The sequence below is a fragment of the Boleophthalmus pectinirostris genome, unplaced genomic scaffold (genome assembly GCF_026225935.1).
Source record: "Boleophthalmus pectinirostris isolate CB_2022bp ecotype Guang Dong unplaced genomic scaffold, ASM2622593v1 HiC_scaffold_13, whole genome shotgun sequence".
Taxonomy (NCBI): domain Eukaryota; kingdom Metazoa; phylum Chordata; class Actinopteri; order Gobiiformes; family Gobiidae; genus Boleophthalmus; species Boleophthalmus pectinirostris.
Genome location: NW_026571036.1, coordinates 35,053,709 through 35,081,348, shown reverse-complemented (window position 1 = coordinate 35,081,348; position 27,640 = coordinate 35,053,709). Strand labels below are relative to the sequence as shown.

The window sequence follows — 27,640 nt, the reverse complement described above, 5'->3', positions numbered from 1 at the left end:
TATAAATGAAGATATTGCAGTTTAACTTACAACTTTACAAGAGGTGAGTAATAGTTATTTCCGCTATACTGAGTTTGTATCTTGTGCCCGTCTTGTGTCCATATCTCCTTTTCCCCTAAACGCTCTGTTTTATTGTTTTTTACTGTAAACAAAATATGAAAGAGCAGATTGGAATCACACTGACTCCACACATATGGAGTGCAGTGGCTTCATAATCGTGTACGAAAATATAAAGTCAGGTCACGCCTCCTTGAACTTGGGGAGATGCAAATTACAGCCAAAATCTGGCTTTTATTTTACTTTTTTATTTTTCAAAACCATTTTTTATTCATTTTCAAAATGTTATTTGAATTGTGCAGTAAAAAAAAAAAAAAAAAAAAGATAAATAAATAATTTTTAAAAAAGTTCTACAAAACAGGAACTAAATGAAAAGATGAAAAATGCAAAGAATTGTCATTTACAAATTAAATGCGTCTATGTATTATATTTTTGTGATATTTCTATTAGTAATACCCAGTTGAATCAGGTACTGAACCTTGGGCATTTAAATTTTAATCTTCTACCTAAATTGGTACAATCTGAATCATTAGGGTAGCTTAAATTCCTGGACATTTTTAACCTGGTGTTTCATTCTTTTTAATCTTAACACATTTTTGGTTTAATTTATGATCTTAGGCGCTGAGAGAAAAGTACCCAAGGTCCTGAGGTGTGAGGTGTAAGTTCACTGTAAAATTCATGACTTTCCTCTTTGGTTTTCCATTTGTCTTGTACGAGCTCGGTCCACTCTTTACTCTTAACCCAGCAGATTAATTACACTGTCTTAGCAAAGGTAGGGCCAGAGCCAGCACCTGTCCCCTATGCCACTGCGCATTAAGACGAATTTGTCATAGCTTTGGTCTTTATCAGTTATTTATAAGAGTCCAGCCCAGAATAACAGCAGTGAAGGAGCACAACGGTTTTAAATATGTTTCCTGAGACTGCAGATGGCCTGAGTAATGTTAACCATAATGTTGAAAAAGGTGTTTGAGAGACCTATATTTAACTGTTGAAGGATATATGGGTTTTAGAAAGAGAAGTGGTTACCTGACCAGCCAGAACCACATGCTTTTACAAAACTTGCTTTGACAAAAATGAATCTATCTGGAGCTGGATCCTGCGTCCCCAATTTCAGAGGGTGTGATTGACAGGTGGATTAACCAATCAAAAAGAAGCATGATGTTAGTGTCAAAAACAAACAAGGGAACAGTCCAGATTTTTGCAGAATTAGAGTTATTTATCTCAGGTAAAAGAAGTTATATACTTTGCTCTGAATGATGCAATCATTTTGGAGAGGAGATGTCTTCCACATTTGAGTGATACAAATTAGCGGCCGTGGCTGGATCATCTCAAAGGATTTTCCCTGCTCTATTGTCCGGTTCCAGACTCTTCTGGATTCAGACAACATGTTGAAGGATTTGCTGGTTATGCAAATACATTGGGACTGTCACCACAGAAATCAGCAATTCCAAAGAAAATGTCACTTGAATGGTCAAAAGTCCTGAAAATGGTACCAACAACAACAAGCTGAAGGAAAAAGAAAAAAAAAAAAAAAAAAAACTATTACAGATTTGATTTGATTTTTACTGTCTTAAAAAGTGAAAACAGTTTGCAGTGGTCCAGAATTACCTACTGCATTCTGAACATTGTAAGTATTCATAGTTATGAGTTTACAAGCGTTTTTCACAACTCTTGGAGCCCAGTGGGAAGTTTTGCCATGATTATAACGCTAACAATACTAAGAATGTTAACACGCACTTCCTGATGATCAGATAAGAAAACGCTTTATAATTAGATGCAAAAAAAAAACAAATAAAAAAACAAATAAGTGCACCATCATCAGGAAAGACCAGGGTCGGGTCTGGTCCCGGTCTGGTCCTGGTCTCAGTCCTGGTCTGGTCCCGGTCTCAGTCCTAGTCTGGTCCCGGTCTCAGTCCTAGTCTGGTCCCAGTCTCAGTCCTGATCTGGTCCCAGTCTCAGTCTCGGTCTGGTCCTGGTCTAAATCCTGTTCTCAGTCCCAGTCTGGTTCCGGTCTGGTCCCAGACCTGGTTGAGTCCTGGTTCCGGCTTTCCAGTTTTCTTATTTTTGATTTTATATTGAAAAATGAATGAGCAAATGATACACGGATTTTGGACCTTTACTATTGAAGTACTTTTTCATATCTTGAGGCATTGGCCTTTTTAGTATCAATATTGATATCTGATTGATTTTCCGCTTTATGCTTTCTGATCATTTAATAAGGCACTATAAATAAACACAGAGGAATCACCTCATACGTGAACAGTTTTTTCAGTCCGTTTAAATAAATGTAACACAACCTCTTTAGTTCTACCCACCTCAGCTCCGGGGTAGAGCAGACGTCATCCCAAAGATATTCAATTTCAGTCAAATGAGATTTTAGACCTTTGAAACACAGGACGCGTTTATTGGCTCGGGGCAAATACTCGGACCAGACTTGGGATATCTGATCACTGACAAGATCGCAATACCTCTTCGAATCAATGGTACCACCTTATCTTCAGACGATCGCAACATATCCCCCCTCTTGGCAGCACCTCTGATTGCATGGTTAAGAAATTCAAGTGGTAGATGTCTCAAGTTTGATATGATTATTATGTGGTGGGCCCTAGGGGACAATCGAATCTGTCTGGCTTAGCTCTTTTTTTGCTCAGACCCTCTTGGATTTGTCACTTTTCGTTTGCGTTAAAGGGTGCCGCTTTTAAACAATCACTGTAATGGGAAACATACTTCGGCGGTGACACTATACGCTTGTATCAAAGACATGTGGGGAGCTCAAGCCCGTCTGCCTGGAGAAGCATGTTCGAAGTCTTGACAAGCAGTTTCTTAGGTTTCCACAAAATATCCTGTGTTTGGGACTAAGTGTATGATGGTGAATCAGAGCGTGCACTCTTAACACTCGTTCGAAGCGTGTGTTGCGAGGAGGTTCCATCACTTGCTTGTCTCAGATGTGCCAAGAATGTTCTACAGATCTTTTAAGATATTTCTGAGCAATAAATAACACCTGTAGTTGAATAGATGCAACACCATACTGTGGACAGCACTAACTAAAGCCTTGGAGACAAACAGGTTGCAGACTCCTTCCAGGAAAGTTACACAACACACCTTTAAAGTCTTTACCCAACCATAAAAATCAACAAATTTTTCACTGACTCAGGCAAATTGAGTGTACAAATAATGCCAGATTGAAAAGCTCATTAACCAGGTCATCAACACATTTCAAATCCAGTTTAGTAGAAAATAGATACATGACAACATATGTTTTCAACAAAGGAGATACAACTGGTTTCCTAAAAAGCTGATATCTAATGTTCTTAAGGGAAGTACTTTTTGAGATTTTTAGTATTTCAGACATCAGTAGCATAAGAGTATTAGAAGATGAGGGGCGTAAACATTGCAGACTGTTTATTTAAATGCAATGTCATATACAAAATACTCGGCATGTCCTGAAATAAAACACACATCTGGGAAACAGGGAGGGCGTTCCGCACATGAAAAAAGGAACATACTGTAGGTCAGAATGAGAAAAGGAAATAGCGAAGGCGTGCACACGAGCAACGAAACACAAAGCAAAACAGGAATAACTCAAATCAACCATTTCTGATAACTGTAACAGAGAGAACCACATTATGGACTGGGACGGAGCAAACATCATTGGGACAGAGGAAAAGAAACATCTTCACTGGATTAAAGAGGCATGAGGGGGCTTTTTTACTCTCACACACCAGTATTACTGTCCTGAGGAAGTCGGACTGCAGATGGCGCTGTCATCCTGCCTGCAATGGTAGGAAGACAGCTGCAAAACCTGTATAAATCAGCTGACCGGACACGTTACAACAACATCACGTGAACACTAGTGAGCAGTCGAAACTGTCAGGTATAAAAATAAACTCTTGGTCTGAAAAAACAACCTAATTACTTAAATTATCGGAAGACCAAATGAACTTAATTGGACTGCAGACTGTTGTTTTGTCATTGGGCAAGACACCCCCTCTGACCAATTACCCACACACAAACCACATCTACATTTAGTCAAGGTAGGAGTAGGAGTAGTAGTCAGAGGTGGGGACTTGCAGGTTGTGACTTGGACTCGAGTCAGACTTGAGTCACTATTTTTAGGACTTGAGACTTGACTTGATCAAATGGACTAAGACTTGGGACTCGAAGGTCAATGACTTGGGACCTGACTCAGACTTGAGGCCTGTGACTTGAGAAGACTTGATGCTTCAAAAAAAAAAAAAAGTTTTTAGAAAATACTTTTCAGTTGATAAATGTGGAGCTGAATTTTACAGGAACAAACTGGAACATGCTCCTTCTACTTCTGTTTGGTACTTTAGTTGTAATTGAAGTACTGTGATATCCTCAAAACTATTACAGTAATACACAGAACACTACAGTAAAACAGAGGGAACTACAAAGAACATGATCCTTCATGACAAAAATAACAAAATAGCACTTTTAATGTTAATTCATTCTATTCTGACCATAATGATTCACACTAAGAAATTCACATAAATTGATCAAATCTAAGCTATATTTGGTACTTTGGTTTAAAGACTTGAAATGACTTGAAGCTCAAAGCAGATGATTTGAGACTCGACTTGGAATTGGGACTTGACTTGGACTTGAGGTCAAAGACTTGAGACTCGCAAAACAATGACTTGATCCCACCTCTGGTAGTAGTAGTAGTAGTAGTAGTATGACATCCTCTGGCAGCACACAGCATTATGCATTGATGAGTTGCGGTGTTTTATTAAAGTGGACATGGTGAGGGTGGCCTGTAGTGTAGTAGTAGAAGTACTTGCACTAGTGGTTTTAGAAGTAGTATCCTAAACATAGCCTGTGGTGGTATAGGGCCTGTCCTTGACGGCATTATGCATTGATGTGTTGTGGTGTTTTATTGAAGTGGACATACTGAGGGTGGCCCACGGTGAATAGTGCTCATTCCACACAGGACATACCACAGCGCAGAGTCTCCGGTTCTGCTGCTCGGGTGAACCATTTGGCACATGTCATTCCACAGAGCCATACATTATTCATACGTACTTTTCACTGTATATCTTATAAGGACATACGTGGTTAAAAATAGCACCGTACATGATGGGATTTTAATTTTTTAATTTGTCACTTAAAGGGCAAGTACATATACATGTTTTCTTTGCTGCTGGGTTAATGGGCGACAGTGGTTCAGTGGTTGGAGCGGTGGTCCCTCAACGCGAAGGTCAAAAGATTGATTTTGTCATTGTGTCTTTAGGCAAAACACTTCACCCACCCTGTCAAGCATTAAAGGGCCTACATTACTCTATTTTCTGATTTATGTTCTAATGTTTTCTCATCAAAATATACTTGGAATTGTGTTTTGTTTCATTCACACATCTTTAACTCTGTTCCTTGACTTCCTACCTCAAACTGAAAACACTCTGGTCCACACTGTGATGTCATGTGGTGATACAGGAAGTGCTTCGTTGTGTTTTTAAACTCCACACACCTTCACTAGAATCATCCATCCATCCATCCATTTTCGTCCGCTTATCCGGGGCCGGGTCGCGGGGGCAGCAGCCTAAGCAGGGACTCCCAGACTTCCTTCACCCCAGACACGTCCTCCAGCTCCTCCGGGGGGACCCCGAGGCGTTCCCAGGCCAGCCGAGAGACATAGTCCCTCCAGCGTGTTCTGGGTCTTCCCCGTGGCCTCCTCCCGGTGGGACATGCCCGGAACACCTCCCGAGGGAGACGCCCAGGAGGCATCCGAAACAGATGCCCGAGCCACCTCAACTGGCTCCTCTCGATGTGCAGGAGCAGCGGCTCTACTCCGAGCTCCTCCCGTGTGACTGAGCTCCTCACCCTATCTCTAAGGGAGCGCCCAGCCACCCTACGGAGGAAACTCATTTCGAGCGCTTGTATCCGCGATCTCGTCCTTTCGGTCACTACCCAGAGCTCATGACCATAGGTGAGAGTAGGAACGAAGACTGACCGGTAAATCGAGAGCTTCGCCTTTCAGCTCAGCTCCCTCTTCACCACAACGGTCCGATACAGCGACCGCATCACTACCGAAGCTGCACCGAATCAACTGGATCATTTCAGCCCTGGAACTGTCAATCTCTATTGAAAAAAAAAAATGTAAAAAGCAGCTGTTAAATTGAAAACTACCACTACATGACATCACAAGGTGGAACAGGGCATTAACATTAACATTATAACATGGCTTAAAGCTCACAAGAATCCATTTTGTGTAATATAGGACCTTTAAACATGATTTTAAAACTTTTATTTTACATTTTGATCTACCCCCAACATTAATTGATATGTTTGGGTTACGTTAAATAAAAAGAACAAGAAAAGATAGAAAACAAAGGGAATTTCAATGACTTTAATTTTAAGTTATGAGCAATATTCCAAAATTAGCACGCTCCCACACAAGCCGATTCTTAATACCAGAAAGCATCAGGTTACCTCTGCGCTCGCCAAGGCTAATACCTCCTCACTGCTGATTGTTATAAGAATAAATAAGACAAACACGCTGATGATGATAAACGGAACGGGGGAAAACAAATACAAATTGAAGCTAGAGGCAAGAAAATCATGCTGTAGCACTCATAGGACAAGACAGGTTATAACATCACAATAATGACGGATTAGAACTACAAACAGTGTAATTTCATTTGTCAGCGCTCATTTTAGCGAGCTGTATCACCTGCTTCTGTTGTCATCTGCAGAGATGTTGTATTTTGTAGCATTTGAGAAGTATATTTTGAAAAATTTGACAACATTCAACTCGTGCTGTAGTAGTAGTAGAAGTAGTAGTAGTAATAGTAGTAGTAATAATAGTAGTAGTAATAGTAGTAGTAGTAGTTATAGTAGTAGTAGTAATAGTAGTAGTAGTAGTTATAGTAGTAGTAGTAATAGTAGCGGTAGTAGTAGTAATAGTATTTGTAGTAGTAGTAGTAGTAGTAATAGTAGTAGTAGTAGTAGAAGTAGTAGTAATAGTAGCAGCAATAGTAGTAGTAATAGTAGTAGTAGTAGAAGAAATAGTCTCAATATTCAACCCGCCCTGTAGTAGTAGTATTAGTAGTTGTAGTAGTAGGAGTAGTAGTTACAGTAGTAGTAGTAGTAGCAGTAGGAGTCTCAATATTCAACCCGCCCTGTAGCAGTAGTGGTATTAGTAGTAGTAGTTGCAGTAGTACCCGTAGTTATAGTCGAAGTCGCAGTAGTCTCAATATTGAACCCATGCTGTAGTAGTAGTAGTAGTAGTCATAGTAGTAGTAGTAGTAGTCTCAATATTCAACCCATGCTGTCGTAGTCGTAGTCGTAGTCATCATCCATCGTTGTAGTAGCAGTAGTGATAGTTGTACTAGTAGTGGTAGCAGTACAAGTAGTAGTGGTAGTAGTAGTGGTATTAGTGGTATTTGTAGTGGTAGTAATAGTTGTAGTAGTTGCAGTAGTAATAGTCCACTACATTTTTGAACAAAACTGAAAATATTTTTCAGTTTGAGACCTGCTGAAAATGAGTAGTTAGTTCATAGTTTGAGCAAACTAAAAATACACAAATATAAACAGCTCACTTAGAAAAAAACATAACCGACTGAAATGTTTCTACTAGGCCTACTTTTGAAGTTTAATTAGATCTCAAAATCTGTGCAAAATACTTTTACTTTTTACTCTTTAAGTACATTTTGAAACAGGTACTTTAATACTTTTACCTAAGTAGATTTTTTCATGTGATACTTTTCTTTACTTAGTATTTTTTGCTCTGCTATTTGTACTTAAGTAACAAAATTTACTACTTCATCCAGCACTGGCCTATTCTATGCATACTGAGTAGCGCGTTGTTCGCTGGGGGACCTGGGTGCATTATGAAGAAGGTTGCCAAGCACTAGATCTATGTATGGCAGAATCTTTATTGTCTTGAAGGTAAAATAGTCCTGGAAACATGGCAACATAAAATACATGATCTATGCATATTGTTGTTGCTATGTTGCTTGTGGAGCTGATTAAAATGGTTACTAGGTTTCCTAAAAGCTGATATCTATTAAAAGATAAACACAGACTTTCATAGCGATAAGAAGATAGATTCATATTCAAATACGAAAGTTGTGTGTTAAACATGTGCGATTGAGACAAAACAAAACTCCAAGTATGTTTGTGATGAGACAATATAACAGATCAGAAAATAGCGTAATATGAGCCCTTTAAAAAGTTGCTGTAAACTTTATTATTCCTGCCAAAACACAGGGTCACAAACATATATTTTCACTGTAAATAAACTGTTTTTGTTTTCATAGCAACACTCCCAAGTCGTTCAGAGCCAGCGAAGCTCGTTCTCAATTTAACAATTCATGCTTTGTGTATGTTTTATTTCTTTCCACCGTTGTACAAGTAGACACATTATATAACAGTACATGACAGCAACAGTGTATATGGGCCTGGCTGTTCAGGCTGCGCTTTTCCAACAACTCAAAGCTGTGCAAAATTACCATCAGGAATCGACATGCTTTTTCAATGTGCTAGTGTAGAAACACAACAGAAGCTAAAACTGACTACTATCAGATCATAACATTGGTTTGAGATCATCTTAATGCTTAAACTAAAACGTAATGACTTGTCTCCATGGAGATGTTATAGCTTTGGAAAGTTAAGCTAATTTTGTCTGTATTTATTTATTGTCTGGTTTTACAGATGCGTCCATGCACATTTGTAAAAGTTAAGATAATTCCAAATTCTAGGATCAGGAACAATGAGATCACATGATTCAAGCAACCCAAGTGGTCATCAGATTAATACAAGATTGTATGGATACAATTAAAATGACGCAAGAGTTTTCGTATTGTAATTTTCTCCAATTAAAATATCCTGATTAAACGTTCCTTTGGTCATGTAAGTGTAAATGGTCTTGATCCGCGTTGAACTGGACTCATTTCAAATCCTTTATAATGGATGGGCTGAAGGCAGAAGCTGTTGAGAGGCCCCAGGATCACGGAACGGGGCCAATGGAGTTTGGGGGGTTAGTTCATTAGTGCGAGGAGAAAGCTGAAGATAAACACAGATCGTCATTTTAACAGCTGTCGGCAACTGCACAAACGTGATCAGAACCAGGTGGAGGTCACGGCGAGAACATCGGCACATGAGAAGAGGGCTGAGCGCTGGCTGCAGCTTTATTTACTGTGCGTGCAGCACACTAGGCTTACGCTGGACCGCTCCATTGGATTTTAATGACATTTTTATGACCACGAGAGCTACTGGACACGGTGTTCCACTACCTTATGGATTTTACATTGTGTCTAGCTCTAAAGCCAACTAGTGATGGTTCATATTGTTACATATATTGCACATGTTACAAAACGATATCAACTTAAAAACAAAAAAAATGCATCAGTAGGTTTACAAAAAAAAACACAAAAAACAACAACTTTGTACCTCATTTTAGGTTTATAATATACTGTATATCTATATTTTTAATATTAACAATACTTAATTCATTAAGTAAAAAGTGAGCTACATTTTCCCTACATTTCATGATCTGATTTTTAAGTAATCTGAAATTGAAAAAGGCTGAGTTATTGTTGTTATTATTGTTGTTGTTGTTGTTGTTATTATTATTGTTGTTGTTGTTTTTATTGCCATTACTGTTGTTGTTGATTGTCGCTGGTAATTGGTTGTTGTCGTTTGTTGTTGTTTGCTGTCGTTGGTTGTCGTTGTTGTTATTATTTCTATTATTGATGTTGTTGGTTGGTTGTTGTTGGTTGACATTGTGGGTTGTTGTTGTTGTTGTTTATTTATTTATGGTATGGCATGACAATTTTCCAGAATTATTCCAGAAATCCATATTTTTCCATAGTACAAATAATTCAAAGTAAAGTGGTGTGTGCTTAAGTGATAGTGGTCGAAGTGCAGAGTGGCAGCCTCACTTCATCCGTGTGCCCCAGGCCAGCTGTGACTACAATAGACGCTCACCTCCTCTGAATGTGGAGTGAATGAGTGAATGAATACTGACTACAGTGCACCTCTTTGTGAGGCTTTGTGGAGCCGGTAAAAGCTGTATTATTAAGAACATAAATGTGTAAAATTGTAAAGCGACTTACCAAGACTAGTGCATTACAATTATGAAATATATGGGCTAATAAGTTCATTTTAATTGTTGTTTTATTCCATTTTCAATTGGTCTATATTTTCACAAAGCCTGTTAAATGTTACCAAACCACTGATTATCCTGATAGTGTGTTTGTGTGTGCGTGGGTGCGTGCTTCGTCATGGTGAATCCTTGATAAGAGCCCTCTCCTGACTTGTGCTCTTTACTTGAGCTCAGTTGCGGATCTCTTTCGGTACAGTCAGACCCAGGAGGCAGGAGCAGCTCTGGCACACTGGACTTCCTCTGTGCAGGAGTCAGTGGGAGAAACCAGTTCCAGATGTGACTTCAAACAGGCAGAAGAGCCGTAGGATTGAGCCGGATCATTTTTGGGAATGACCCTGGGACCTGTGGTTTCCTGACAGGTGCCTATAAGTCCCCTGATGCCCTCTCTTCGGTCTGAGCAGCTCTTAAAGGTCCCTCGTGGGTAGTTTTCTTCTCCAGCACCTTTCTCTGGAGTCAGTTAACTGTAGTGTAACTCTAGATGATTTGCGTAAAATGTCTACTCAGTCTTGTTTGATACTGACAGATTTATTACGTTCAAGTTAAAGTGCTTTTTCTCATTTAAGACCATTACAGAAAAAGGTACCGGTAGTTTGAAATCATTTTTGGTTAGTTTATGATTGCTTGAGTGAAACAAATCTTAATTTTGGCCTTTGTAATGGACCTTGGACCAGTTAAATGTAAGTTTATGAAAACCACGTAAAACAAATTCAACAGAAAATGCATTAATGCAAAGAGATTACACCAGATGCCCTCCTTCAAGCACTTTAATTCCCTTTTATAACATTTACATTGCACTTTAAAGATGTAACTTTTTGTTTGGGGATCCATCTTCTGCTTGTTTCAATGGATGTGTTGAATGTTCCACAGTATGGCATTAAACAGGCAGCTTTACCTTGCATTTATTCAGTTACATGTGAATCTACAGATTAAAAAGACCTAAAAAACTGTGACTGTGAGCGGTGCAGCCTCTCCCCAGATCTGATGTGTAACTTGGTGCTGTAGTAGTAGTAGTAATCATAATTGTAGTCGAAGTCACAATAATGATGGATTAGAACTACAAACAGTGTAATTTCATTTGTCAGAGTTCATATTAGTGAGCTGTTTCACCTGCTTCTGTTGTCATCTGAACAGATATTATATTTTGCAGCATTTGGGAAGTATATTTTGAAACATTTGACTCAATATTCAACCCATGCTGTAGTAGCAGTAGTAGTAGTAGTCATAGTAGTCGTAAAAGTCGTAGTAGTCATAGTTGTAGTCGCAGTAGTAGTAGTCTCAATATTCAACCCATGCTGTAGTAGTAGTCATAGTAGTAGTCATAGTAGTTGTAGTTATAGTCACAGTAGTAGTCTCAATATTCAACCTGTGCTGTAGTAGTAGTCGTCGTAGTAGTAGTAGTAGTCTCAATATTCAACCCGTGCTGTAGTGGTAGTAGTAATAGTAGTAGTAGTAGTAGTAGTAGTAGTAGTAGTAGTAGTAGTGGTAGTCTCAATATTCAACCTAAAAATACCTAGAAAAACAAACATTCTGACTGTGAGCGGGGTCGCCTCTCCACAGATCTGACCTGTAACTCAGTCTGGTTTGGTCTCCATGAAGATAGAATGGTTTAATGCAATACTGTGAAACATTCCAGGCAGAGCAATAACATCTCCATAGAGAAAAGAATTCACAGATCCTCCACCAGCAAAGTGACTCATTGCACTTTAACAGCATTAAGCACAAATGTGCACATAATGTCACATAATTATTGTATTGTGATTAGACAATGGTATTTTTTTTCTTATCTTTTTATACAATAAGCAGAATGCAAAAAGCAGTTCTTTATTTGGTTTCTCAACAATTGTATTCAAATAAATTCCCTTCTCTCCCTCCAAGCCACAATCTCGTATTTCAAGTGCAAAGGCCCTAACATTTTAATTAAAAGCGCCTTACGCCACAGATGGAGAGCTTACTTTATTTCTGCCTCGTAATGAACAAATGCAATTGTAATGGATGAGTGAGCACGAGGAGACAATATGATGACACACACTTATTGGAGTCTAGGGCTGCACGACAGAGGGCCGAGCACACACACAACACTGACATTTTTATTTTATTTATTCAGCTTATTTTCGTCAGTATTTGTGTTTTCATGAATGCGTTGAGCTATGAGATCTCCGGCTCCCGTGCTCGGGTCACGTCCTTCACATTCATGGAATTGAGCAAAATGAGTAAAAAGCACGTATTATGCTTGGCACATTTGCTTTACATTAATGTGTGCTTATACAGGGATATCAGGATGAATGATCACTTATAATCTTATCATTTTACATGTATGTATTATTAATGCTGTTTTATTTATTTACTTTGTATAAATTGCCTCAAAGGTGCACTATGTAACTTTTTGGTTAGGGGTCTGTCACTTGCTTGTTTCTATGGATATGACACCGCTCTGTCTGGAATGTTCTACAGTATGGCATTAAGGCTACGTTTACACATAATCGGGTATGTTTTCCAAAATAACATTGTGCACACAACATCATTTTCAAAAAAGTTTTCATTTACATCAGCCCGCATAAATACACAGTCATAACTACACCAAGCCTATGTTCGGCACCTGGATTAGATTCAAACCTGTAGCATTTATTTCATTACAGTTGTAAGTATTGCTCAAAAAAACATGCATTACTGAGCGGACTCTCCTCTATACGGATATGTTAAAGAAGTGGCAAAATTGCTGACCTCCAAGCCCTCATTCTTCTCTGGTCATGGATATGAAACATCAGCTGTGTGTGCAAATGCAAACACATGAAAAGTGTTTGCACCAGAAGAAATGAGACTGCTGCTCTGAATGCTCCATGATTGTAAACGTTGGCCGCACTTTTGGTGTGTCAGCTCCTAAAACTCTGTTTATCTCACTTTATACACAAACGTTAAGGTGTAGTTTTACTCTTTGACTCTCCACTCTAATTTTTAGAAGGATTTCTTTTTCAGAGACAAATTCGCCATTTGCGTATAAAAGATGGGTCCAAAGAAGGGAAATAAAAACACCCATGTATGGGCAAACTGGGCCTAAACAGCTCTAGCTTACATGTATAAATTGCAGGTAGATTTATAGCTCAAAAATACTTAGAAAAACAGGCATTCTGACTGCATTCTAAGATCAGACCTGTAACTTCCTCTGGTTTGGTCTCTATGAAGATAGAAAGGTTTAACACCATACTGCGAAACATTCCAGACAAAGCAATGACATCTCCATAAAGAAAAGCATTTGGGGATAAAGGGGAGATTTCTGGTTAAAAGCAGGGCTATATTGTGTTTATTTAAAATCCCACTGTGTCTTCTGACTGTTGGGAAATGGGTCATGTTTGAAAAGTATTTCCCCTTGTGTGAAGATAAACTTTAAAAGGTCCTATCAGTGATCCTTTGAGATAAGATAAGACAGAACCTTCATTTGTCCCACAATATATATGGAATAGAAACATTAAAATAAATAACTATTAGTAGGAAGAAAAAACTTGATGTGCTGTGCATGTAGAGCCAAAATACAAGGTTACAGCTATTTCTGACATAACATTCTTCTAATAATAATGCTACAGACATGATCCTTTTTTTTTTCACAGTTTGATTCAAAGACATTCAATTAAAAATACTCTTGTGGTAATACAGTTAATTCTAGTTGTACGCTAAGAGTCAAGCACGTCAGCACAAAGTCACTGCTTCATATCTCCACAATTACACGTTGGTGAGCTGAGGCATTATAGACTGGGATGACAGGGTGACATGGCCGCCACAAGTCCAGAGCAAGCACAAATCTACCATCCCCGCTCCTCCCACCCACACACTACAACGTATGGAGACCTATTGTAAGAAAAAAAGTCTAGAAGATCACAAAAATGTCCACGGTTTCAAAATGTATTGCAGATTGTTGAACAGAAAACACAGCCTGGGAAACTCCCATCTCTCCTGAACAAAAGGTAAAAGGAAGCTGCTTCGTGACATCACAAGGTGGAACTGAGCATTTTGAGCTTTGGAGATGTAGACAGACTAATATTGCAGAAGACAGAAAAACACAATAGCAGTATGTTTTTGATGGCGTAACAACATGTCTTAAAGCTCACACTGGAAAAAAAAAAGTAATGACTTAAATTAAAAACATTTGACTTTACTTGAATAGCTTAAACTTGACAAGTAAAATGATCTACCAATGGAATAGTGTCTTTCCTAATCTAAGTGCAAAATTTGTTGTTTTTCTTAAGTGTAGCAAGATGTATTTTCATATTTCAAGTACAAAAAGTCTTGTTCCACTGGCAGATCATTTTACTTGTCAAGTGAAATTTACTCCAATCATGATAAAACTTTCTTAATTCAAGTCATCTTAACTTAGATTTAGTTTTTTGTATTGCACAAGAGTCAATTTTCTGTAATATTGGAACTCTAATATAGTTCATTAACCTGATTCATGAGCCGGTGTCACTTTGTGGAAACCGTCTGACCTCGCAGCATTAGAATTCATTCGCTTGACAGTAGGCAGGTACTTTTTTTATTTAACCAATTGCTGCTATTTGGTTGTGATGTATTTAATGTGTCGCTCACGGGGCAAACTGGTATATTAAGCTTTTCCCAAATCCCGTAGGAAGAAGGGCAATAACGTCTTTCCCCTTGATAAAATTCACCAAACATTCTCTTTGTTCCAGCTTTAAATCCTCGATCTCGGGAATCGTTGACAATACAAAATATATGGCTCTTCACTGATTGGCTGGTGTCCGAACTCGCACTTCCAGGGTTCTTGCAAATCATCTAGTGTATTCCAATTCCTGACCTAGTCACTGGAGAGAAATGAAATTGAGCAAGGTGGTGCCAGCCTGACTGATAGTTATGACCTTTAAAATTACTCTTTTACTAAGGGACTTTTTTGTGCATGAGAAATTATATATGAAATATTTACCCTATTTCAATATATCGTGCCACCTATTTATAAGTCAATATTTAATGTAGATCCAAAATGAATAATATAGATTTTATATTGTTACTGTGCGTAACATTTCTAGTGGATGGTCCATCACCTGCTCATCTCCATGGCAATGTTATTGCTTTGTCTAGAATGTTCCATAGTATAGATTAAACCGATCTATATCACAAGGCAGACAATATTATATTTCAGTTCAAATCGAAGGAGAGTTGCACCTATTCACAGAAGGAATGATTGTATTTTTTAGCAATAGAAACACCTATAATGAATAAATGTTATATGGAAATGTTTAATGTCATACCAAGGAACACTCCAGGCAAAGCAACAGCATCTCCATGGAGACAAGTAGGTAGAAAAGTTGCGCAGTGAACCTTTAAAGTTTAAGACCACACTGGCACACTGGATAATCCTGTCTGGCTCTCTGGCCCCTCCCTCTGGTTTTGTAGCCCATCCCTCCGCAGAACTACAGGGGCTCTCTTGTTGTCAACTCAGTGTTTTTACAGGCTGGCATTAGCACAGGGCAGCATTCACTTCTGCAGCCCTATAATTCACATGCTCCACAGGCACTGATGAAACCGCCCTGATGGAGCCCTGGCTGACATCCTGAAGCTTTGACAAGGCGTTTTACTTTCCCTATAAAAGACGACTAATCACATAAAGTGTATTTATACATTTAGACGGTACACATATAACTGTGGGTTATAAGGCAGAGGTGCAGATATTCACTTTGAGCGTGGTAATGGTTGTATTACTTTGACTGTAAATAGAGTGACGTTGCATTTCGAACCTGAGTGCTGCTTTTACATAGTTTTTTAAGGCTGGCTAAGTAAAGAGGGTTTTATCTGACTCTAAAGGTTAAACAATATAAACTTAAACAAATCAAACTACAGTAAATATGGACGCAAGACACTGTTCTGCTTACTATGTATTTCAAGAAGACATACTGTGTCTGATATATAATTATAATCTATGACTCCAGTGGATCATTATGTAATAACTTGGACATTTAAATAACAATATCTAAATCTAAACGACTTAATAAAAGAAAAAAGATGAGTAATTTTGTGTTTAAAAACTGCAATGTCCAGTGGAGATAATGTCTTTGCATACTTCATGGTAATATCAGCCCCTCCTATGAATAGCTCTAGTTTCATTTGTGCCAAAATGACTAGACAACGCTGCAGAATATGCGCATCACAAATAAATAAAATAAAATGGAAGAACCAAGTTAGTACAGAGCAGTGGGCATTGGGGGTGTGCAAAAATATCAATATATCGTATATTTAATGTGCTGATACAGTATCGATGTCGTGGGCTGCACTATTGATATATTGCCAAGAATATTTTTTAGTATATTTTAGTACATTATTTTGTTATAGCACTACAGTTTATACAATACAGTTTACCATATCGACAACTTCTTAATGATACCCAGCCTTAGTGAGCATGTATCAATGACAGTGAAAACAGGAGTTGATTGACAAAATAGCGTCTTGAAAATAAGCAATCAGATTGCTCAAACATCCACAAATCACTCGATACAACTTTGGGTGACTAATGGTGAGGGGAAAAAATTATAATATGGTTAAAAGCGAATTTAGCACAACACATAACAGGTCTGCTTTAAAGGGACTGTCTGGAATTTTGGACATAGGACCTCATTTCCTAATTCGCCTACTTAGGTCACTGGTGCTAGTCTAGTGCATGTCAATGGCCATAGTTAGCCTGCCACTAAAAACAGTCTTACCCACAAAACACCTGAAGCAAATCTATTATTACGCCAGACTGTCGATGTGAATGTCTGTGTCAAAAGAATACATTTAGAAGCAAAACAAACCTTGCATTTGAAGGATTTATGTGTGAGCAGCAGCTGCGAGTTGTACTTCCTGATAGAAAACTTGGCAACAGCGGACTGATATCACCTAGCACCTATCTTATAGCAAAGTAAAATGCTTTTGAGAAAATAGTCCCTCAAGATGCGATGATTCATGCAATCCAAGGTTACTTTTATTTCAAACATTATTCTATCAACGCAGACATTTACATTGACAGTCTGACATTATAATAGATTTGCTTCGGGTGTAAGTGGGTAAGACTGTTTAAACTATGGCCTTTGACATGCACTAGCCTAGCACCAGCGACCTCTGCAAATACAAGGACTGGATGGAATATTTTAAAAAGTGTCTTCACACGTCTCCAACACTCTGGCTCTCTAGGAAATGAGGTCCTATGTCCAAAATTCCGTACTGTCCCTTTAATAAGATATTTAACAGGACAAAACGGAAAATCATAATTATGTTTTTGCTGATAGATTCATGATCTCACCACATTGTGCCACATTTTTCTGACAAGACATCTCAAAGAATTCATATCCATATGCATGAACTTTATATTGAATCTTGTTAATAGTGATGTAGTAATGTAGAAGTGCTGACGTTTACTTCTCCCAGTATAAGCATTGCTCCTCAGGCAGTTTAAGTAAAACTGTGGGCTTTACCTCTGCTCCTAACCGGCTGGCCTTAAGATATCAGAGTAAAACAGAGGAGCTTGGAACACTACCTCCTACTGTGCTTTTAGAGAATTCAGAAACCACTAATAGTCCAGCATTTTATGAGCCGAGTACTTGGTTTATATTAGAGCATATATGAGCAAAAGCTGGTGCTGTAAAGATGAGTTTTGAACGGATTACTGTAGATTCTGTGTTGCCGGTGTTGAAGAAACATTTTTAGTGAATTCTCAAAGCTGGGAGGGGAAGGGGGAGGGGCGGACTGAACTGTACACCATCTAATTAGAGGGCAGAATCCACGCGGTCGCCTCTTTCATTCAAATTCTACTCAAACATGTTTTCTCAAATACTTTCTACAATCCCACTCCTCTGTGTATCCATACGAACCACTGTACACATTGTATTTTCAGAGTCTGTCAAGAATGATATGTTTGCGCTATATTTTACCAAGCAAATACAGTAGCACAGGAAGTAATGAAGCGAAGTAGAGAGTTTCAAGGGCTGGTACAATCCCGCTCCCACGGCTCCCTCCCTCTCGGCCTACCCTGTAAAACGTACAGCGTTAGGTCCACTGGAAAGGAAAACTAGTGTAAACCAAGCAGGAATCTAAACTGTAATTTTAGGTTCTATAATTGTGGGTTTTTTCAATTGCATAAAGTAAATTTACTCAGCTCAGTACACATTTAAGGTTAGACAAGTACACTTATAAAATATACATAGCTAATGGGAGAAAGTATTTGAAGAGGGTTGGCAGAGCGTGCTGAAGAATGAATGAATAATATAGAGTTCGGAATTGTGTTCGTGCATCATAAAATTTTTAGTTTGCCTAATGTTAAACCAATGGTGATTTACTTTTTTATTTTAAGATTGTTTTTGCTAATGCTTTTCTAGGGATGTATGGCACTTTTAATCATGGATTTTTGTCAATAACGATCACTCTGAACATTTGATCCCGAGCTCAAAAGAGATAGCACTTAAATTACAAAATGGCTTTTACAAGTTACAAGTAGTCAAATTATTCAAAATGTATTAGTCAGTACAAGTAGTTGATATGAGGGATATCGTATTGTCAATAGCCTCACAATAATATCGTGGGCTGTCACAATATATCGAATTACCAGTTCCTTTGCGTAAATGCATGGTTTTATAATAGTAACAACTTGTAAACATCGGGAACTACATATCCCATGATTCATTTCAGTGCAGACAACATGAAGAAACATGTTTTTTACTTCTTACTCTTGGGATTATGACAGAAACATTTCACACCAAAATCTTGGCAAAAACATGTCCTATCTACAATTATATCAGCCTCTCCAAAATAGCGTAATAAATATCGTACCGTGAGATGCATATCGTGATAACATTGTACCGAGAGATTTGGATATTGTTACATCCCTAGTTTGAAATGCAATGAAATGAAATAGGTGTAGCAGTAGTGCAAGTAGTAGCAGTAGATAGACACATGTATATCAGTAACGGCCAGAAGTCGTATCGCAATAGAAACTTTGCGGCTGATATCATCAACTTTCTCTGGGGTTGTGATGCTAACTGAGGCACTGCTCTATCTGAGGCTTGTTGGACTTTAATCTGATCTTTATTTTAACACAGTCTGACCGGAAAGAGCTGGTTTGGCTGGAATGAAAATAGGTGAGATGAGCTAGGATTAGCCGGCAGTTTTTCATTTAGTCACTTTCATCTTTTTTGTTGAAAATGAAACACCTAAATGGGACCATGAACTCTCGTGTTGGTCTCAGGCTCCTGAAAATGTGTTCCACAAATTCATTTTATATTTTGTCATGACTTTTCAGACCATCTTAGAACATTTTTGGTTGTGTTAATAATGTGAACATTGTGTCACCATGGTAATGGATGAACATTCTACCATAGAGATACAAGCAGAACACACCCTGTGTGAGGTCATTGCTATCAATTGTACTGTATGCATGACATAAGATCACTTATGGAGTTTTAATTACTAATCCTACCAATACATAGCCTGATTCATCAGCCGGTTTCACTTTGTGGAAACCATCTGACCTTGCAGCATTAGGATTTGTTCGCTCAACATCGCAAAAAATCGCAGCTATTTCGTCGCGATGTATGTAATGCACCAAATCCCGTAGGAAGAAGGGCAATAACATCTTTCCCCTTGATAAAATTCACCAAACATTCTTTTTGTTCCGGCTTTAAATCCTCAATCTCGGGAATTGTTGCCAACACAGAATGAAATCGACGTCATGGCTTCACAGCTCTTCGCTGATTGGCCAGTGCACAGTCTACAGCTTCCGGGGTTCTTGCAAACCGTCTAGTGTATTCCGATTTCTGACCTAGTCGCTTGCGAGAAATGAAACTGAGCAGAGACACTAGGTGGTGCCAGTCTGGCTAACAAATAGATGCTCCTTCAAAATATTAAAAAAGGAAAATTACACAGTTGATAATGAATTATTTTTTTTAATTTTTTTTGATAATACATTTTTTAAACTTCTGTACAGTCAATATAACGCTCTATTACAAAATATTACTGATAAAGCTGTAAACATAATTAAACCTCCGTAATATAAATACAGACTAATCCTTCCAAATATGCTGACAGCAGACTACAAAACACATCTTTACATCACAGTCCTTGATGGATGCAGCCAGTATGTGTCCAGTATGTGTGGGAAGTTTACAGCCATCTTTGAAGAAATAAAACAATCAGATAAGCTAATGATGTCTCCACGGATAAGAGAAAGTATCACCAAGAGACTTGTATATCTGCATAATCTGTAGCGGATGCTTTACCTTTTTTCTACTTCCCTTTAGGAGCCAACAGTTAAAGTCGTTTTTCAGAAATAGCCGGTGGATGCAATAGACTTTGAAGCGTGAGGGGTCATGTGTATTTTAGCGTCTTATCAAGATTCAGAAGCGAGCAAAAGTAAATACGCCACACCAAAAATGTGGGAAGGTCTCGCAGTTACAGGACGGGGATTCCAGCAGGCTAATTGCACTCCCTGCACTGCAATGTATATAGCAATAAACTATACTGACCAGCATGTAGCTTTTTCCTGGCTGTGTTGTTTACAATTCAAATAGAGTATACTTTACATAAGGGTTTGAGTGATTAATACAATATTTTATGATGTCCCTGAGCAAAACAAAAATTACATTGTTTCACTATGGTGATTTTATACCATGCATTATTATGATGTGCAATTATTTAGTTGTACATAATAAGTGAATAACTGTAAATAATAATGCATGGTAGAGATAAAATGGCTGACTACATATTAATAAGGATTTGAGTAATTAATACAAGAATGTTTTGATGTTCCTGAACTAAAAAGACCATTGTAGTAACATAAAAAGAAAATAAACTAATTAATTAATGAAAATAAAATGAAATGACATATTAAAATGTAATAATAATTGTGTCAATCATGTCAAGTTTTCATTTTCTATGTTTTAATTATGTAATTTGCTGTGTTTGTAATTATGTATTGGAAAGAACTGCAGTCTGATTAAAGTAATTAGAAAGATACATGTACTAAAAATACATGTACTAAGTGAACTAAAACAATATGAGCAGAATAACCGTAAATGAATAATTATAACTAATAATAATGCACGGTAGAAACAAAATGGCCTCAGTGAAACAATGTAAATAAATAGAGGTCAGTAATTGCAGGTATCTAACAGTTAACCCTGCAGTTCTCAGCCTATTGTTCAGGGTGTGACCTGCCCTCAGGCTCAGACCGAGTCCTCTGTCCACTAATGGCTCAGTGTTTAGGAAGATGAATGAGGAGGTAATGGGACGTGAGGACCGTGTGGATGGACCGTGGGAGAGGTGGAGGGGGGGCGTGAATGTCTGCTGCAATTTAGAGTCCAAAAGCCAAATATTAAAATGAATCCCATGTCACTTTTTAATATAAACAAAAACATGTTCACAATGTTGTTACATATTTGCAAAATCAAAAGGTGAAAATATGAGAGTGAATGGTTCTAAAATGTCAGTGCATGCAATTTACTCATTTATTTATTTATTTTTTAAGGCACACTCTGATTTTAAGGCACACTCCAATTTTTTGGACATAGGGCCTCATTTCCTAGTGAGCCAGAGTGTTGGAGATGTGTGGAGACACTTTTTAAAATATTCCATCCAGTTCTTGTATTTGCAAAGGTCACTGGTGCTAGGCTAGTGCATGTCAATGGCCATAGTTAGCCTGCCACTAAAAACAGTCTTATCCATTCCACAAAACACCCGAAGGAAAACAATTATTACGCCAGACTGTTGGTGTAAATGTCTGTGTTGATAGAATAATTTTAGAAGTAAAACCAACCTTGCATTTGAAGGATTTATGTCTGAGCAGCAGCAGCGAGTTGTACTTCCTGATAGAAAGCTTGGCACTGATATTACCTAGCACCTACGTTACTGGCAAAGTAACATTTCACTGCTACTGAGAAAATAGTCCCTCAACATGCGACGATTCATGTGATGCAAGGTTAGAATAATGTTCAAAATAAAACTATCAACACAGACATTTACATTGACAGTCTGGCGTAATAATAGATTTGTTTCGGGTGTTTTGTGCTTTGTGGAGTGGGTAAGACTGTTTTTAGTGGCATAACTATGGCTACTGACATGCGCTAGTGACCTCTGCAAATACAAGGACTGGTTGGAATATTTAAAAAACTGTCTCCACACGTCTCCAACACTCTGGCTAACTAAGAAATGAAGCCCTATGTCCAAAATTCCAGACTCTCCCTTTAATTTAAGACCTTATTGTTTGCATGGCTTTATTTGGACGTAGTTTTATTTGGCTGTTTTATGCAGCGACGCAAATTCCTACTTTGGGAATTGTTCACTTACAACGGCAATTAAAAAAAATCTGGTTCTGATTAGAAGCAATAAGTGTCATTCTTGTTGCCTATGACAGCAGTAAATTAGCATACTTATTACAATTTTTTGCTGTGCTTTTTGCGACCATATGTTTAGAGTTAGACAAACTTTTGATCCACAAGGGAAACTATTTGGAAAGCTGATTTTAAAATGCTTAGAAACATGCGAGTGAATGATTCGTCGTACTGTGAGTCTTCACCTGTAATTAACGCCATTATCTGGTGATTGTGGGGGGTGTGACCTGCCTGAGGCCCCATGCTGCTGGGACAAGAATCACACAGTGGCACCCTTAAAGAAAGCACAGAATGACATAAGGTTGTGCAAGGAGGTTGTGGGCTCAATTCTTCCTGATTTCCACACATTGAATTGGTCCTGGGAACGTCTTTCTGCCTTTGCTGTCTTAGGTGGTCCTCCTTTTGTCCAAAGAAAATTACAGTTTAGAATGAGTGACTATTGTCCATTGTCCAGGAAAGCCCACCAAAAGACTACAATTTTGGGCATAGATTCCACCAGTAACCAAACAAAAAGATTATCTGATGAATGCACTCAACACCTTTATATCAAAACCCTTTCTAGTTCTTCAGTTTTCATCTCAACAAATATAACAACTGGATATAGGACTATAGGCAAAGCTTGGAAACACTAAGTAATTTCTGAGTTTCCTTCAGAACAGCTGATTTACGCTCCAATGCAATCGCTAAACTTTGTGGTGTAAACTACATTTCTTACAGTGTTATTTGACATGACAACATCGATCCAAACCAAATAAACCTGCCGCACGACGGCTTAGGTATTTTCGTTGGTAAGCCCCATTTAAATATCTGTCACTGTACTTCCATTTGCATGTCAGACAACCCACCAAGCAGTAACAGCTAGGAACAGAGCTGCGCCAAAACATGTCTGTCAAGGAGCAAATAAAAAAGACTGTTTCCTGCTAAATTCTCTCAATCAGTAATTCATGACGGGTACAGATTTTTGATATATGAAGCGATTACTGCATATGAGCCGCTCCTTGGATCTGTGTCCATCTCCAAACCTGGAAATTAAACCTGAAAAGCAAACAAAGGGGCCCATATTACACTTTTTTTCTGATCTACAGTATGTTATAGTGGTTCCTCGTTGCAAACATACCTGGAGTTGTTTTGTTTCATTGCTTCTCTTGAGTCATTTGGATGATTTCAGCCCTACAATTGTCAATCTGAAGAAAAGGTATATTAAGCTGATTCATCAGCTGGTTTCACTTTGTGGAAACCATCTGGCCTTGCAGCATTAGGATTCATTCACTCAACGGTAGGCAGCTATTTTTTTTTATTTAACCAATCGCTGCTATTTGGTCGTGATGTATGTAATGCACCCGGAACGCTCAGTGGTGTCCAAATAATTGCCGGTACAACAGCAAACAAAGCAGAGAGTGAACGTGTTTGTCATGAGATAATTGTCGTTTCATGAAGATTAACTTAATTAAAAGTGCAATAAAAAATGCAAAGTTTGTATTACACAAAGGAAGCCCAAAGGAGGACAGCGTATGCAGTCCACTATCGCAGCTTGGGCTGGTTTCGCTTTTCACTGATTGGCCGGTGTGCAGTCTACAACTTCCGGGGTTCTTGCAAACCGTCTAGTGTATTCCGATTCCTGACCTAGTCGCTGGAGAGAAATGAAATTGAGCAGAGGCACTAGGTGGCCCAGCCTGGCTAAAGGTATATAGCGGTTTACTTGAAAACTACCACTTCATGACATCACGATGTGGAACAGAGCAGATTGAGCTTTGGAGACTTAGACAGACTAATACTAAAAGTTTACTCAAACATGTGTAAGTGAAACAAAACACAACCCCAGGTGTTTTCGAGGAGGTAATAATGTCATAACATAGCTCAAACCTTAAAGTGTCAGTTTTGTGTAATATAGGACCTTTAACAGAATGTTTTACGACTCAAATACCGGATGGCGCAGACTTAGCCGACGTTGATGGGGGTCGCCAGGTGTCAGGGAGCGGCGGTAATACTATTTGGCAAACGGAAAGCAAAGATCAAAGCTGCGAGTGCACCTGCTGACCCGTACAATCTCGTGACTAATGTCTGGGCCACTCTGAATGTAAACGCACCAGAAATCCAGCTCATCAAAGTCTGGCTCAAGTGAACTGTTCAAAGGAAAAGCTAAGATATATATAGCCATAAACATCATTAGCAGTCCATACGATTTCTGTGAAGCTTTTGTATTGATCAGTGTGGTGTGGCACATTGTTTGTTTTGTTTGTTTTATTTTTTCAAGAATACCGGATGGTGCTACCCCAAAACCATAATGGAACAAGAACAAGGTTTAGCCTAAAATAAAACACATTAGGCCTATATTTGTGTTATCAATATGTCCAGGGAAAGTCTTGGTTGTTTAAGGCATTACATTTTTTTTAAAAACATTTTACAAAATGACACAATGCACAAATGAAATAGTAGAAAATGTATTAGGTATTTATGCAATCAAGACTACAGAAAACAAATCCAAAAACGTTCAATTTGTCTTCTTTTTATATCCAAAGAGTTTTTTTTTTCTTCTTAAGCATATACCTCCTACCTTATAGTTTTTAATGGCCTAAATTTGTGAAGAAAGAAACGTTACACGCTCTATCAAACTGAGTGAAAGGATCATTAAAATATGCACTAAAGAGTTTAGAAAATTCTCCCCATAATCAGACTCTATGGGCTATTTATGTGTAGACTGGAATATTAAAACAATTCGAGAACTTTATTCAGAGCACCAAGTCATTATAAATTCTCCAGTTTTACGCATGCGTAAAGGCAGCAAAGAGTGAGCGCAATCAAAGGAGTGAGAGTGCGCGAGGCTGTGCGCGTGCGTGCGTGCGTCTGCTGAATCAGGAGCATGCGGCTGTGTGGAGCCAGATGAAGTGACGTCGGGCTGTCAGCGTGCGTCTGAACGCTTCACCACACCGGGAGAAAGTAGGGGAGTGAAGGAGAGTGGCTCCAATTATCCCGCTGTAATTAACGCAATGTTAAATGAGAAATGAGGCTCCACTCCCTTAGTATGTGGGTTACTGTAATGACATACCGAAGGACGGCTTGTGGCATAATAAAAAAAAAGGAATTCCTGTCGTGATATTCATTGAAGAATGTGACTTCAAACCCAATCGTTGGATTTTTGTGATCAAAATGCAAATGGTGACAGAGGCGACGCAGATTAAGTATAGGGGCAGGCAAATGGTACGCGGGGATAAAGTGTTTGTGAGAGACGAACTATTTAGTGCGGACTGAGGATGTGTGGCTTAAGCCGTCAGCGAGCACACTGCTGGAGGAAAGCGAGGGAGTTACTGCGAGGAGGGAGGGCAGATGGGACGGGGGCAGGAGTGAGAGAGAGAGAGAGAGAGAGAGAGAGAGAGAGAGGCAGAGAGAGAGAAGAGGGAAGAGGTGAGCAGCGCACACACGTCGCACTATCAACTGGACTCATCTGAGAAAACAACTGCGCAGCGTAACGCAAGAATCCAAAGACAAGTTTTGACCTCCGCGTTGCACGGCAGTTAGTATGGACCGGGCGACGGGTTCCACTTTCCCGGCCGCCGCTGCTGCTGCCGCTGCTGCTGCTGGCGCCGTGTCCGGGCAGAGGAGCCGAAAAGCGGGCTCTTTGATCCACCAGCTGCCGCTCTTCGCCCACTGCGGACAAGCTTGAGTAAAGTTCAAGCGGAGGAACACGTCTACGGAGCTACAAAACAACTCAAAAGAACAGACACTCCAGTGCGTAATATGGCACAGCGCGCGGATTTAACTGTGGAATAATGCCTTTCTGTGGACTCGCCGGGGTTTTGCTTCTTTTCGACTCGAAGCAGCGGCATTACCGTGCGGACCTTTACGTTGTTTCACGCAGTGAGACCGCATGAAGGACACAGACGCGGAGAGAAAAGTTGAACGGTAGCGGGGTTTGGGATGGATAAAGGCTCGCTCAAGGTAAATGCAACAATTTTAGCGTCCAAATTTGAGGAAAATGTTGTAGAAAGTTTGCTATTTGTAGAAAAAACATAAATTTTATTATAATTATGTAAAAAATCTTGTGCTTTAACGGTTAGAAATTGGATAAGATGGACAAACAAACGCACAGGTTTTTCTTTGGTAAAAATAACTCAGTGCGACGCGGACCTCTGCGCGTACGTTTCGAACACTGCACGGTTTTCAACCCGTCTTTGAAATAACGCATTCACACGAACACAACACTCTGGGTAGCCTTTGAAGCCCGTACCTGATCCGCCTCTCATTGCCCCTTAAATACCACGACCATTTGAAACTTTTAATTGCGTTTTCTGCCTCTAAATCCACTTCTAATCCGATTGTCCTGGCCACATATCACAGCGTTCATCTCCTCGCCAAGGAACTGTGCTCCCTCAACTGGAAATCTAAAGAAAAGAAAAAGGGGAAAAAAAGTGTGTTTGATGTGTCTGTGTTCATTTGTTCGTCTCCCTTGGTTTGAAACGACTGGCAACTTCATAGAATGCCATTTTCTTATAGAATTTGCATCTTGCGTAGTGGCGTTTATTTACATAGGGTGTAATAGTCTTGATGCTGCTCCTGCTCCTGCTTTCACAGTCGGTCCCCCTGCCATGGCTGGAGATTTCATCGCATCAAGCGCGCTGCTCATTCCGCCCGGAGCATATTTGATTAAATTTAGCCCTTTCAATTTACAAAGTAGATCGCGGATGTGTGTCAAAGGATTGTTTCCCCATCACTGCTATAAAGAGCTCATGTGCAGGCACCATCTTGTCAACAAACAACACAGGGAATTTTAAGAAGGACTCTAAAGGCAAATACATGCTTTTGCTTGAGTTTGCTTGCTCTCAGCCATGTAATATTTAGCACCCGTGTTTAGAAACGCACTGGAAATTAGGCACAGCATCAGAATTTCTATTTTATGAAGTCTTGTCTTGACAAATCCACCAGGACACCACTCACGGCTGTTACTGCGCTTAACATTCAACCCACAGTGCTTCTCAGTAATGTGTCTCATCCAACATTGACTCAGGGCGGAGTTTGAGTTAGGTTGAAAGCACAGATGACAAGGAGTATCTTTCAATCATATGCGGGGAGAAAAAAACGTGAGGGGTCATAAAACTTGAAATAATGGATC

General features: G+C 39.0%; 1 protein-coding gene across 5 annotated transcripts in view; it reads left to right on the top strand.

Annotated features, from left to right (window-relative positions):
• flrt2 (fibronectin leucine rich transmembrane protein 2) overlaps positions 1–27,640 on the top strand; it is a 126,221-nt gene that overhangs the window by 87,952 nt on the left and 10,629 nt on the right. Inside the window, exon 1 of one of the 5 annotated variants that reach the window (XM_020927722.2) lies at positions 25,944–26,469. The exons of the other annotated variants lie outside the window; for them this stretch is intronic. The gene's annotated coding sequence lies outside the window, so the exon portion shown is untranslated. Of the gene's footprint in view, positions 1–25,943; positions 26,470–27,640 lie in introns of those variants that run through there. 5 annotated transcript variants of the gene reach the window in all.